Below are 13,712 nucleotides of genomic sequence, written 5' to 3' on the forward strand. Positions count from 1 at the left end.
TTCTGATTAATCCTCGTATGATACAGATGTAGGGAAGTCAAATTTGTTGATGAAGCAGAAATCTGGGTTGAAAGGGACCCCAATTAGCTTCTGATGCGGGACCATGAACTGTATGATGATATGAATGCAATGTTTCATTTCCGAGGAATCCTAAAGTCTTTTCACACATTCTTTCTTTTATTCTTTTTTGAAACCAAAGCTTTCTTTTTTATAGAATATCTTTTCTTTTTTCCTTCTTTTCTATTTCTTTTTTCTTTTCATTTCTTTTTTGGAAATAGACTTTAGAATTCCTCACAAATGAAGTGGATAAAACAATGATGTTATGCAATGCAAGCATGGGATCAAGGTCCATATGATCTGAGTAACCACCACACAATCCTCTGAATGACTGATATAAAACCTCTGTACAGGCCAAATGTCACAGGATCAAAGGTTCGACGCCCTTTTTGAATACCAGAATATCAAGCACCATGAGAACGGACCAAATAAAGGTCCGACCTCAAATATGAAGAGCCAAAGGTATGTAGGAGTCAAGGTTTCCTGTCCCACCCTAATCTCACAGGTATGTATTCTAGACACGGACAAGTGGTCCCTAATGGTCACTAGGGTCTACAGTTCCCATGGGGTACAAAGTGTTTGAGGCAACAAGCGTGCCAGACACAGTGTTCCATGAAAGAACCTCGCCCAGTTGTGGTACCCCATGTTAAGCTCGATCGTAGCAAGAGCCACGGGAGTCAACATGAGCATCCACGCTAATCCTATGTGTCACTGGCCTGGGTAGTGGGCCTTTTACCTCACAAAACCCCCCACCTGCAAAACAGAACAGAAGACCCCAGGGAACACAAAATATAATTCATATGCATGATGTGCAAACAGAAATAAACATGATATGCAGGCAAAGAATAAGCATGCAAACATATATACAAGGTATAGACATAAAAACAAGTAAACATCCAGTAAATAAACAAACAAACGCAGGCTAGGATCGACTCGCTAAGAATGGACCCGCAATAGGTCTAGCAACATCCCCAGCAGAGTCGCCAGCTGTCGCACGCTCGCGAAAAATGAACAGAGTCGCCACCAATATATTTATCCCATAAGGGAAAGGAATATCAGGAAACCTAACAAAGGAAGGAACAGGGTCTTGCGACCAGAGAATCAAGGTACGGGAGTCGGTTACGCAAGGGGAAGGTATTAGCACCCCTCACGCCCATCGTACTCGATGGTATCCACCTATGTTTGTTTCTATCTAAAGGGTGTGTACTATGTCTACCTATATGTGAATGCATGCAAAAGAAATACGGGGAAAAGAAGGAAATATTTACAAATGTGCTCGTTCAAGCCCCGCGACTTGATGCCTACGTATCCCTTTCAGGAATCAGAGCACCGTAGTTTGGCTCAATATTTTCTGTTTGTTTTTGTGTTTTTTAGTTGGGCGGCGTTAACGTTCGCGCTCTTGCATAAGGGATCGACCTAGGATGCAATGGAGCGGAAATAACGGTGCCCTTAAGAAAGGAGAGAAAGAGAGAGAGTTTGAGTGTTTCGAGGAAATCCCTTAAGCAAGGGAAACTCGAGTTACTCTTTGGTTTGTGTCTTTTAGAAGTTGGGAACTTACGCCTGAATGGGACCCTTAAGCAAGGGAGATCCAAGCACTCGAACATTCCCTTAAGCAAGGGACGTTCAAGCTTCCATTCCCTTTTTAAGAATTTTCACTTTGATTATTAATGTTTTAAGTGTTTTCTTTGTATTTTTTAAAGGGGATTTTATTTTGAATATTTTTAGATGTTTTAGGTTGTAAAAGAAAAAGAATGAAAAAGTGGGAAACTAGCCTAAGAATTCTAACCTAATTGATTATCCTAAGTCTAATTCTAATACTAGCATACTAATGGAATATATTCTACAAGGAGCATATGAATGGCATTAACAAAATAGGCCAAAATTATGGCCAAAAACAAGTAGCAAAATCACACAACAATTATAACATGGAAATGATACAAAAGAAATAAAAAGGACAATTCAAAAATTAACCTAAAATGCCTAAAAACAATTTTTATGCATTTTTTAGTTATTAAAAGAAAATAGGAAAATTCAATTAAAACCTAAATTTACTAATTAAACAAAATGGAAACAAGGGGGTGCAAACTGAAATTACAGTGATGATTAGCAGATGGGCGTAGGGCCCAAACAGGAAGGCCCAAGGGCGTTTTTTGTTACAATCTTTTTTGTTCAATGATGGTGATGGGCCCAACAGGAGGGTGTAGCGAGTAATTCGCAAGGCCCAACGATGAATATTATGGTAGTCAGATTTTTGTGTGAAAAAAAAAGATGGTGACGGGCCTAGGGAGTGTGCAATTGTGACAGGCCCATGGTTATGGTTTTTTGTTTCAGATTTTATTCAAGCAAAAAAGATATGGGCCTAGGGGGTGTATTAGGAAATTTGTATGGCCCAAGGAGTTATGATTCATTTTCAGATTTTATTCAAAAATAAAAAAGAATTAAAAAACTAAAAATAATTAAGATGGAAGGGATTTTAGGGTTACCTGGGTTGTGACTTGTGACGATTGGACTTATCTGATGAAATTCTCTCTCACGAGCAAACGGCGGCCGGAGGCTTTCCCAAATTTCCCCGATCAACGTAACGGCGGCGAGTCTCCTTCCTCTTCGCTGATTCAACACTCCCACCCTCTATCTCCGGCGAATTTACTCACCTCCGATCTCTTTTCCGAGCTCTCGTTTCAATCTCCTGTTGATTCACACAAAGTAATACCTCAGGCGAATTCGTGACGACGGCCGCCGGAGCTTCTATGGTTTCGCTTTCTCTGATTCAAAAATCCGGCCACCACGAACTCCACAAACCTCTCCCACTCGTATTTCTTCCCTCCGATTCGCCTCTCGTTCGGTTCTTTGACTTTCGCTCTCATCTCTCCGCATCAAACAACACAGTCGTAGCGGAAACAACTTCGATGTGCTTCAACGGCGACGACAACAGAAAGAACACCATAGACTCTTCAGGTAACACCTTACTCTTTTAGCGATTCACGGAGTTCCCCTTCTTTTCCGATTCTTTTTCGTTTCTATTTTCTTCAACGCGTGGCGCGTTGTTGTCGCAGTGTGTTGGAGATGATGAGGATTGATGAAGATTTCTGAGAGGGAGGTTCTGAGATGAGGGCGGTGAAGAGTGAAGTTTTTGCTGATATGGTGGTGAATTGGAGATGAAGATGAAGATGAATTGTGTTTGTAAGCAATGGTGAAGATGATGAATGTTCAGAAGCAGAGTGGTGAAGAAGAGAAGTGGTGGAGGATTGTGGTTCTGTGTGTGGAGGAAGGTTGCAGAGATTGGGATCGGTGATGAAGATAGGTGGTGATGAATGAGAGTGATGAAGTTGGAGAGGAATGGAGCGTATGGAGGAGAAAAGAGTGTGAAATGGCGTGAACTGAAAGCTGTGGAGGGAAATTCTGTTATATAGAGGTTGGTTGGGGGAAGAGAATCAGTTAGGGCAGAAGGATTTTGAGCCCTTAGATTGAAGAATCTGTTACGGAACTGAAGGTGGAGATTGAGTCTGAAGAGGTTAGTTATTCTTCTGATTTTCCTATTTTCTGATTTTTTCTGATAGCTGTTTGTAACTGATTTTGGAGGTTGTTGGGATGTGAACTTCAACTGAATTAGTTAGGAGTTAGTGAAAATCAGTTAGGAGGTTAGGTTTTCTGTTAAGGCAGTTAGGATTAGTTCTAGGTTGTTAGAACAGTTGGTTTTCTGTTGGGGTTTGGTTAATTGACAGTTAGGGGTTGGTTAAACTGTTAGGGAGTTATTTGAAATTGGATTGACAGTTAGTTAAGAGGTTGTGAAGACAATGCTGTTGGTTAGTAATTGATAGAAAATTTGGGAATTGGAAAATGAGAGTTTTTGTGATAGTATGGGTGACTGTTTTTATTGGGGCTAATGGAAGTGCTGAGTTATGAGTTTGTATGCTTAGAATGTGGATGGACTGAATGTGTGAAATGCAGTAGGTTTTAGAAACTGATTTGAACTGTCAGTTTTGATTGTGTATGAATGCAGGGACTGGTTATGTGTTTAATATGTATGCAAGCTTGAATTTTATATGGATGTTGGTAGTATAACATAAAGTTTATTTCTTGTTTGAATTTATAGGTTTTGGCCTAATGAAGTTGCATACAAGATGGGAGATTGAAGATCAAATAAAGGCTTAAGGCACAAGGTTCAAAGACTGGGTGGAGAGGCAAAAGTGGAAGATGATGAAGCTTGAAGGAATATACTCATGGTGAAGTTTAGGGTTAGGAACACCATACTTTGTAATGTGATGTAGGTGTAACAATACCTTGTAATGGGTTGAATTTGGTTTTGTAATGAAATTGTAAGGAAGTTTGGGAGATTATAATGAATGCATTTTTGTAATGGAGACATGGTATATTACTGATGTAACAAAGTTGACACTGTAGTGATTTTGGATGGTTACTGAATTGAACTTTCTCCTTTTTCTTTTCAATGTGCAATCTTGAATGAATAAGACCCAATTGAAATGATGATCAAAGATACAGGTCAACATGATTTTAGTCAAAAGTCAAAGTTGTGAATAACTTCCATAGGTCTTCTCTTGCCAAAAGGTGCTTAATTTCTTTCTATTCAAACAAATGCCAGGAGGATCTCAATCTCACAAGACTCGTCGTAGGCTAGCACCCTCGTTCCAATGAATTCACTAAATATTGCACCAAACAGTTGTGTCCGAACTCCACAGGAAAGATTATCTTGATTACTGAAGGAATATGGAAATAAACCATGATCTAACTGAAATAATCCATCACCACTGATTTAATGAACCAATAGTATTCTTAATGAATGAATGCATGACATGTAAGATGACCTAAAATGCAAGTGATGTTAAAACAAAAAGCCAGTTAGAAATAAATTAAGGGTAGGACAAATTTGGGGTATGACAACCAACCTTGCCACACTTGAAGCACACAACACCAACAGGAGCATCTCCCCCACTAGATCTCTTGCCATCACTAACTTTCTGCTTACCCTTTCCACTCGGAGCTTCATAAGGCTTACCACGGCCTTGCTGACTCTTGCCTCGCTTCTCATTAATAACACGATAATGAGCATTGTTGTTTTCCTCATAGATCTGACAACAATCAACCAAATCAGCAAAGATACGAATCTTCTGGTAACTAATCGCCTTCCTAATCTCTGGGCGTAATCCATTCTCAAACTTAATACACTTGGAAAACTCACCATTCGCCCCATCATAGTGTTGGTAAAACTTAGCCAACTCACCAAACTTAGCAGCATACTCTACAACAGACTTGTTCCCTTGTTTCAGCTCAAGGAATTCAATCTCCTTCTTGACAGGGACATCCTCGAGAAACTACTTCCTCAAGAACTCCATGCGGAACACAATCCAAGTGATCTCCTCACGACTAGCTTCCAACCTCCTACAGGTCTCTAGCCACGAATCATCTGCCTCGACTGCTAGCATATGACTCCCATACCGAACCTTCTGATCTAGAGTATAATCCATCACACGGAAGATTCTCTCAATCTCCTTTAGCCATGTCAATGTGCCATCAGGATCATGAGTTCCTTGGAAAACAGGAGGGTTCTCTCTTTGGAAGGTAGCCAAATTGCGAGAAGCAGTATTTTCACCAACATTCGGATGATGCTCCAAAGCTTGGGCCATCGCCTCCAAAGCAGCAACAATCGCATCATCATTCCTTCCAGCCATCTCAACACTTAACTACAACACAAAAACAATCAGCACAAAACAACAATACAAGTATTGTTAGGCCACACTACGCCACGAGACTTGGCAAGACAGACCGACCTGCTCCGATACCACTATTGTAACACCCCAAATCTACCCCGCAGATATACAGGAAAATCATAGTACAAAAATCTTAAATCAAACATCACATTTGAGGCGTCACAATTTCAACTTAAACCAAATCTTACACATGCTCACATATATAGATACATAGCAAGTAACACGGAGGATAACTCATACTACATTAATCATCAATACTCAAGTAGTAATAACATCGCAGCGGAACAACATTATCGACATATCCAAATCATACATGCCAATCATGGGCAACGGCAAGTCCAACATATCTCTATAGAACATAACAACATAATTCAATAAGAATTAACAAGATCCAAATATAACAACAAGACAACATGGCATGATCAAAATAAGATAGACGTCCCCCGAGTTCTACGTATTAAAGCATAGACACACTGAAACGAGCTAAAAGGTAAACGGCTACTCCACATCGTTACCTGCACGTTACCAACAGAGGGTAACATTCAAACATAAGGGGTGAGATATCATTCATTATAAAGAAACGTATGATAATATTCAAAGCAAGTGAAAAGATCATACATTGATCACCACTTCTCAACATATATCTTACACCACAATTCACATCACTTAAATAACTTGCAAAAGGTAAATAATGTCAATAGTTCAATTAGGACACATATCATCAATTTACAAGTAATATTCCCACACATCACGACAAACATCTCATCATCAAGTCACAACAACATAATCAAATAGGACCTAATGCAATTCACATGTGACTCAACTTATGCAAATGCATGTGGTACCATTTGGATTAAAACTCCCACGTCTCAATTTTTCCATTGGGCACATCGTTGCTATTTTCCATTAAGGCCTCGTCTCTTTTGCCATTAAGGTCACGTCTCTTTATGCAATGGATGTGACTCAATGAATGCAACATCCCATAAAAACGTAACATATACAACACATTACAACCTCATCTAAACAACAATCGAACATTTTCAATTACATGTCGAACTTCAACAACAACAACAAAATCATCATCATTCATTAGAATGCATCACGTTACTATCACGTTGCCATGTTGCATCATCATACAATAATACTTCACTTCACAACAACAATTTCATCATAAAGCAATCCAATTCAAGAAAAAGGATTAAAAAAGGTTTCCAAGGATATTCAAAGTGTATACAATGGAAAGGCATCAATTAGGGCATCATAGAAGTTCAAACGGCATATAAAAACCAGTTATGGTTCAAAAGATACATCATGTCAAAGTTTCCAAATTACAGACCGCGCTAAGCGCGTTCGAGCCTGCTAAGTGCGCTAAGTCAGAACCTTTGACGCTAAGTGCCTTCAAACCCGCCTGACGCGCGTTACGTTCTGACTTTGGGGATCTGCGCAACTCAACAGCATGCTACGCGCGCTAAACCGCGCGACGCGCCTTGAACGATTTCTGCAGAATTTTTCTGCAATGACAGCAAAGCAATCACCCCCATTCTCAACCTAAAATCATTTCCAGATCAATTTTCATCACGAATTTCATGCATATATCACATATACAACACATAGCATCAATTATAAACATCAAATCATAACACATAAGGTAATTTCATGAAAATCTCTTAACATCTCAATGTTAGGGTTTCACCAACATCTTTATTCACAAATCAATTCATGGATTATGCACATACCCACTCACATCATCTAACATCTTTCATCTCCAATAACCAATAAAACATGTTTCTTATCAAGGATTCACACAATTTCATTATAAACACTTTCTACACATAACTCCATGGATACAACACATAATCAAAACCTCACCCTAAACATCATCATACATCCCTTTAGCATGAAAGAATCCCACCTTTACCTTAGGTTTTGGATTAAAGCCAACTCTATCTTCAACCTTGAGATTCTCCTCTTCTCTTCTCTCTTCTTTCACAAAATCCCAAATGAGCTTCTAATTCTATTTTCCTCTAAATCCCTTGTTTTGTTAAACCTTCACTAACTTCTAATTACTAATGGGCTCTAATTAACACCCCTCACTTACTAATGCCAACTTAGGCCCAATAACTCATCTAACTTACTAACTCATGCTATTTACTATTAAATCCCAATAAATAACAGAAATACCACATAAGCACTTAATTAACACATATTTGATTAAATAAAACACATAATGGCATAATTAAATAAAACACGCAAGCTAAAAACGGGCGTTACACCCCTTACATATGTGGTACTCCACAGTAACCTTTTTGTAAATCCGTGTTAAAAAAATTAGTTGTGCACAAAAGAAAGTTATGTGTTTGGTTTTAAAATTATGCTCGGAAAGACGTACCATCTTGTGCCTACATACCTCCTAAGTACAATGGAGAATTCAGAGAAAATGTAGTTCCATTTAAAAGGGAAACAAAAGGTTTTGTTTAAAATAGGATAAACATTTTGTTATCATAAGAGAGAAGAATCGGCCAATCATTCTTGAACATGTGAACAAATGGATTCTTTGCATCACAAATGAAAGAAGGGATCTAACTTGGATAAATCAACAAATATGCCACTAACTATTTCAAGTGGAAAAAAATCAATCATATCAATAAATATAAATATATTAGGGGATTACATCTCCACCACAATAGTTATTCATGTCTAAACTTTTAAAAGAAAAGCCACTAAGGGCAAAAGGTTTGAAAGAAAGGTTTTATCAAAAGAGTTTAAAGTTTGCAAACATAAGAAGATTTTGAAAAGAGAGGGAGAAGTTTTGAAAATTTAAGAAGATGGGAGGATATGAAGGGACTATTCTAAAGCATAAAGTAAAATCTAAGATAAAGAAAGATACAACCAACAGGATGCCAACACTTGACATAAAGAAGTCAATATAGAGTTTCCATCCTTCGGATTATCCAAACCAAGCAAGTATAATACCAAGTACAAGATGAAATAAGCCTCCGATGAATTAGGAATCAAGCAAAGTATTTATTATCTCAAAGCTTCGACGAACCAGTTCAACATAACATTTCCATATAAATAACTTGCAACAAAAGCCTTGGAAATTCACCATAGGAACTTACGACAAAAACTGGCCAGAGTAACAGCTGCATATAGAAGAATTCCCAATCACAATGTCTTGGAGTAAACCCCAAGGACTTCGGACAAAGTATGGAACTCAAAATAACATGCACAAAAAGATAATCAAACCAATCCCTTCGAGTAAAATCCAAGGACTCCAAAATATCAACAAAATAAAGCCAAGATATCAAAGTCTTAGTCCAGTAGTCCATTCTCCAAGCTTAGGGTATAGTAACCAAGGTCCAATTCCTCATTAGTTTTTTATGGTTTAGCCTTTATTAAAGTTCCAATGGACAAAGGAAAATACAAGCATAAGTAAACATGATAATGAATGCTAAAGATGTAAAATAAAAGCATAAGATAAAATAGAATATAAAATATAATACAGTAAAATAGCAAAATAAGCATAAAAGCAAAGTTAGAAGTTAGTGATTAGAAGTTAGTTGTTAAAATGAATAATCAATAATGATTAAATAATGAACTTAGTTCAAAGTTAATGAAAACTCATTGGAGGATTGATAGAATTAAAGCCTCCTAACAATAAGTTTTCAAAGATGTTGAGCCAATTGTCAAATTATCAACCATCCTTGGGCTTTCAGACCTAGGTTTGGGCCTCGAATGATCATCTTCCGATATAGGACAAATTTAGCGTTATGTTAAGAAATCTCCAAGTAACTTACAACGAGGCCGATCAATAAAAATTTATGTGTTTAAAAGCAAATTAGAGAAATAACATGTAAACCATTCTCCCAAAATTTGCAACACATGTAAAATAACAAACAAAAACAAGAATGGGATTGAGATCAAGAGGGAGGGGAATGGATTAAAAGTAAAACCATATGTCCAGATGAATTTATTTTGATCATTGTGGGATTTCATCTTAATGATCCATCAGAAGAATGATAAAATCATAGCCTTAACACAATGGATTCATCAAGACTTATACCCACAAATCAAAAGAAAATAGATGGAGGTAGAAAACAAATCAAAATATGATAAAAGTCACAACCAAACATTAAAAGTAATAAAATCACAATTAAAGAAATAAAAGAGGATTTTAAATGGTCAAATAATAAGAAATCATTGATGAAATCATAAAAGAGTATCTAAACACCTAATAAATTTCAAATAAGACCATGATAAAATCAGAAAAACTACATAGTATTTTTAGAAAAAGGTTTGGTAAATTTTGGAAACTGAAAACTATTTTTAAACCAATTAAAATCAAGTAAACAAAGAAAAAATATCTAAAAAAGTTAAATCAAAAATAAAAATCTGAAAAAATATCCATCAGAAAGAGAAAATTAAAAGAGAATTTTAGCAAAAATTTGGGTATTTTTTATTAAAATGAGAGAGATATTAATTTATGAAATAAAATCAAATTAAAACAAAATTTAAAAAAAGAAAATAAATAAAAAATAAAATTGAACATCAGATTTGATTCATATAAACACGCTGGCACATCAAATGGACTAAAAGCGAGCATCCACGGTGAACCAGAGTCAAAACACACGCAACAAGCATTAAAAGGTCAAGCCAATGAAAACACTTCAAGTGGCGCGCCTTCATTGGTTGAGATGATCCACGTAATTATCTTCAACCTCCAGCTTCTCAGTTTCAAAGGATTATGCAGAAAATCATGAATCAATCAAAGCGTAAAATTAAGTGCCCATAGTGGTATCATTTGACTTGTCTCATCAAGACGATCTCAACCATATCCTCGCGGAACATTTATTCAAAGCATATCTTACTCAATTTGAAGAAAACCAGAGAAAATAGAAAAAGATTTTTGAAAATATATGTCCAATTTGCAATGAAAATCAAAACCAGAAGAAGCATAAGCTTCTGGGATGAAAGGATTACATCATACGAACTTATTTGGAGCAATTTGGTTGAGAAATTTACCTGAACGAAGTAAGGTGGAAAGCTTCTAAAAATGAACTTCATTGATTATGTGGACGAGTCTTGCTTCTAAGAGTCTAGTTAGCTTCAGAGAAGTTTAATGAAGCTAACTGATGAGACATACATTAGGGTTAACCAAGTTAACCTAATTTCCACATCATCAGGGTGTTAACTCATATGTTTTATACGAGATCTTTTAGCGTAAACCATACAACACTAAGTATATCGTTTCCTAAAATGTAGCCTGAGATAAATAAGGAAACATAACAGCAAAACATAACAGCCACTGTTGTTAATTACTGATGTCGTGATATCGAGCATGACATCCAACTAAATCATGTATTAGCTTAAACATACAAAACCTGCACAACCCTACACATAGCATATCATGACATTAGTCAAGACATCATAACACACGGGAATGTTTTACCATAAAATACAGCCAATATGAAAACATCTACAATTTGGAAAAAAGAACCGCCCATAAATTATGAAAGATGGAAGAGGTATGCACGTTTGAAGATAGGCATGCCATACTTGAAATTTCACTAAGTCCACAAGATGACCTATAATTTTTTAAATTCTTTGATGACTTTCCCCTCAAAATTGGTCCTTGATCCTCAAAGATGAATTGAAGTATAGACATTCAATGTTACTATGTAAAAAGAGTGGGCTCAAAATGATTAAAAAATGAGCAAATTATGATTCTTTGAAGTGGACACACAATTACTTGAATTTTCAAAAGAGGACCTATAATGTGTTCTCATCTTTGATGACTTTCTTCACAAAATTTCCTCTTGACTTGTAAAGAGAAGTTGTTGATGGTCTCAAGGAGAATCATTTGCAAATAGAAGAACTCAAAAATGTTGAAAATTGAAGGAGTTATGCCCTTGTGATCATAGAATCAAAGACTTGTCAAATTAGGTCAAACTTCTTGAATCAACTTTGAATCTCTTGAACTTTCCTTGCATTTTAAAGCATGAGGAGATATATGAGGCCTTGAAATGATTTTTTTAAGCACACTTTATTGTGAGGCTCATAGCTTGATGAAACTTGTTGGAGAAGACATGGAAATAAACACATGAACCTATGGAGTTTCTTGATGAATCAAGCCACATGATTTTGAGATAAACTTGATCAAGTTAAGAGATGCTTAAAACATGACATTTGGTGATAAGGATTTCTCTTTTGAATTTGAAGCTATTGAGCTTCCATGAATGACCAATTGATCGGGAGTTAATCCTCAAAATTCTAGTTTTAGGAGAGAATATGAATGCACTTGGTTCAACACCTACAATGCACAAAGCTTTAAAAGACAAAATATATATTTTTATATTTTGGTTGGTATCTATCATATAAGAAAGATAGCTTTTCTGAAAATACCAATATTACCCTTTTTTTCAAATTCTCTTCATTTAGACTGTCCACGTGGACAGTCTCTCCTTGCAGCATCTTCACTTCTCTTTTCAATTTCACTTCTATTTTTTTCCAGCTTTCTTCTTCTCTATTTTTGCAAAATATTATTTTTTTCCTCTTTCTTTCTCTCTCCAATTTCACTTCTCTCTATTTTTTATTTCTCTCCTTTGTTCTCAAATCTCTTCCCCTAATTTCTCTTATTTCTTCTCCTTCATTACCACTACAAAAATTCATGATGCCGCTATCACCACCACTCATGTCTCATCTTTTTTTGTGTCCTATTGTCATCAACACAACTAAAAGTTTCAATTAATCACATTTAGATCTGTAAAAGGTAAAATTTACAAACTTTTATTATTTTTAGTGTTCATCTATTTCATTTTTTATTTATTCAACATCTCTAACATTTTTTATGGTTTTCGTTTAGATAGGTTTCAAAACAACGAAAAAGCTTAACTTATCTCAGTATAAGCTTCTTCTTCAATAACATGAAAGGTTTGTCATTTTATTTTTTTCTTTATCAAATTTGAGTTTTTTTGTTGCTACTGAATGGTGATGAAGAGATTGTGCTTCTTTTTCTACTTCTTCTAAATTGAAATATGAGTTTTTGTTCGATTTGTAGTTTTCCTCTCAGATTTGAGTTTTTTGTTGTTGTTATTGAGTTATAAATATGAGTTTTTGTTCGATTTGCAGCTTTTCTCTCGATCTGGGTTTTAATTATTGTTATTTAGAAGTGATGAAGAGAATGATGATGAAGAGGGGCCTGAGTTTTTGTTAAACTTGCAGTTGTTCCTCTTAGATCTGGATTTTTTTTGTTCTTATTTAGTGGAAATTGAGACATATGTTTTTGTTAAATCTGTCACTATTCCTCTAGAATATGGTTTCATTGTTGTAACTATATTGTTGTTACTAAGTTTCCTTTAAATCTCTTGTATGTATTTGTACTTTGTGAATGGTTATGATTATTAATATTTCTGATAATTTTTATTTGGTTTGAGAAGTCAATAATATACTTCACACATATTGCAATGCATAAAGTGGTGGAAGAGAAAGCTCTCATGAATAAAGTGGTGGAAGAGAAAGCTCTCATGGAAGAATAATTCTTAATTTGAATTTGTGATGACCTCATCATCTTCAATGTAATAGATGATGCAGTAGAAATTGATTGGATATGTTTATGTGTTGATCTCTTAAGAGAGAAGAAAGAGAAAAAAGGGTTGACCATTTTATGATAAAAATGAATGTTGTGTGAAATAATTTTTTTGATGTAACAATAATAATATTGAAACTAATAGTAGTATCATATCAAACATGAAAAGTTTGAAAATAATGAATATAATTAAATTAAATTAAATACTTTAATATTGTGTGGTTTCAATAAACTAGAGAATAGAGATATAAAAAAATTAGGGAATGAATTGGACCTGTGCTCCAAGGAGTTTTTATTGATTTGTCATATTTGTAACATTATATTTAAAAGATGAATAAATAGTA

At 35.6% G+C, this 13,712-nt stretch overlaps 1 long non-coding RNA gene across 1 annotated transcript; it reads left to right on the forward strand.

Moving 5' to 3' along the window:
* The first annotated feature begins 12,374 nt into the window (after positions 1-12,374).
* On the forward strand, positions 12,375-13,439 carry LOC131656472 (uncharacterized). Its single transcript, XR_009300120.1, has 3 exons — positions 12,375-12,552; positions 12,650-12,713; positions 13,220-13,439. It is a non-coding gene; the product is annotated as an uncharacterized LOC131656472 (long non-coding RNA).
* The last annotated feature ends 273 nt before the right edge of the window (positions 13,440-13,712 follow it).

Source organism: Vicia villosa, linkage group LG3, assembly GCF_029867415.1.
Source record: "Vicia villosa cultivar HV-30 ecotype Madison, WI linkage group LG3, Vvil1.0, whole genome shotgun sequence".
NCBI lineage: Eukaryota > Viridiplantae > Streptophyta > Magnoliopsida > Fabales > Fabaceae > Vicia > Vicia villosa.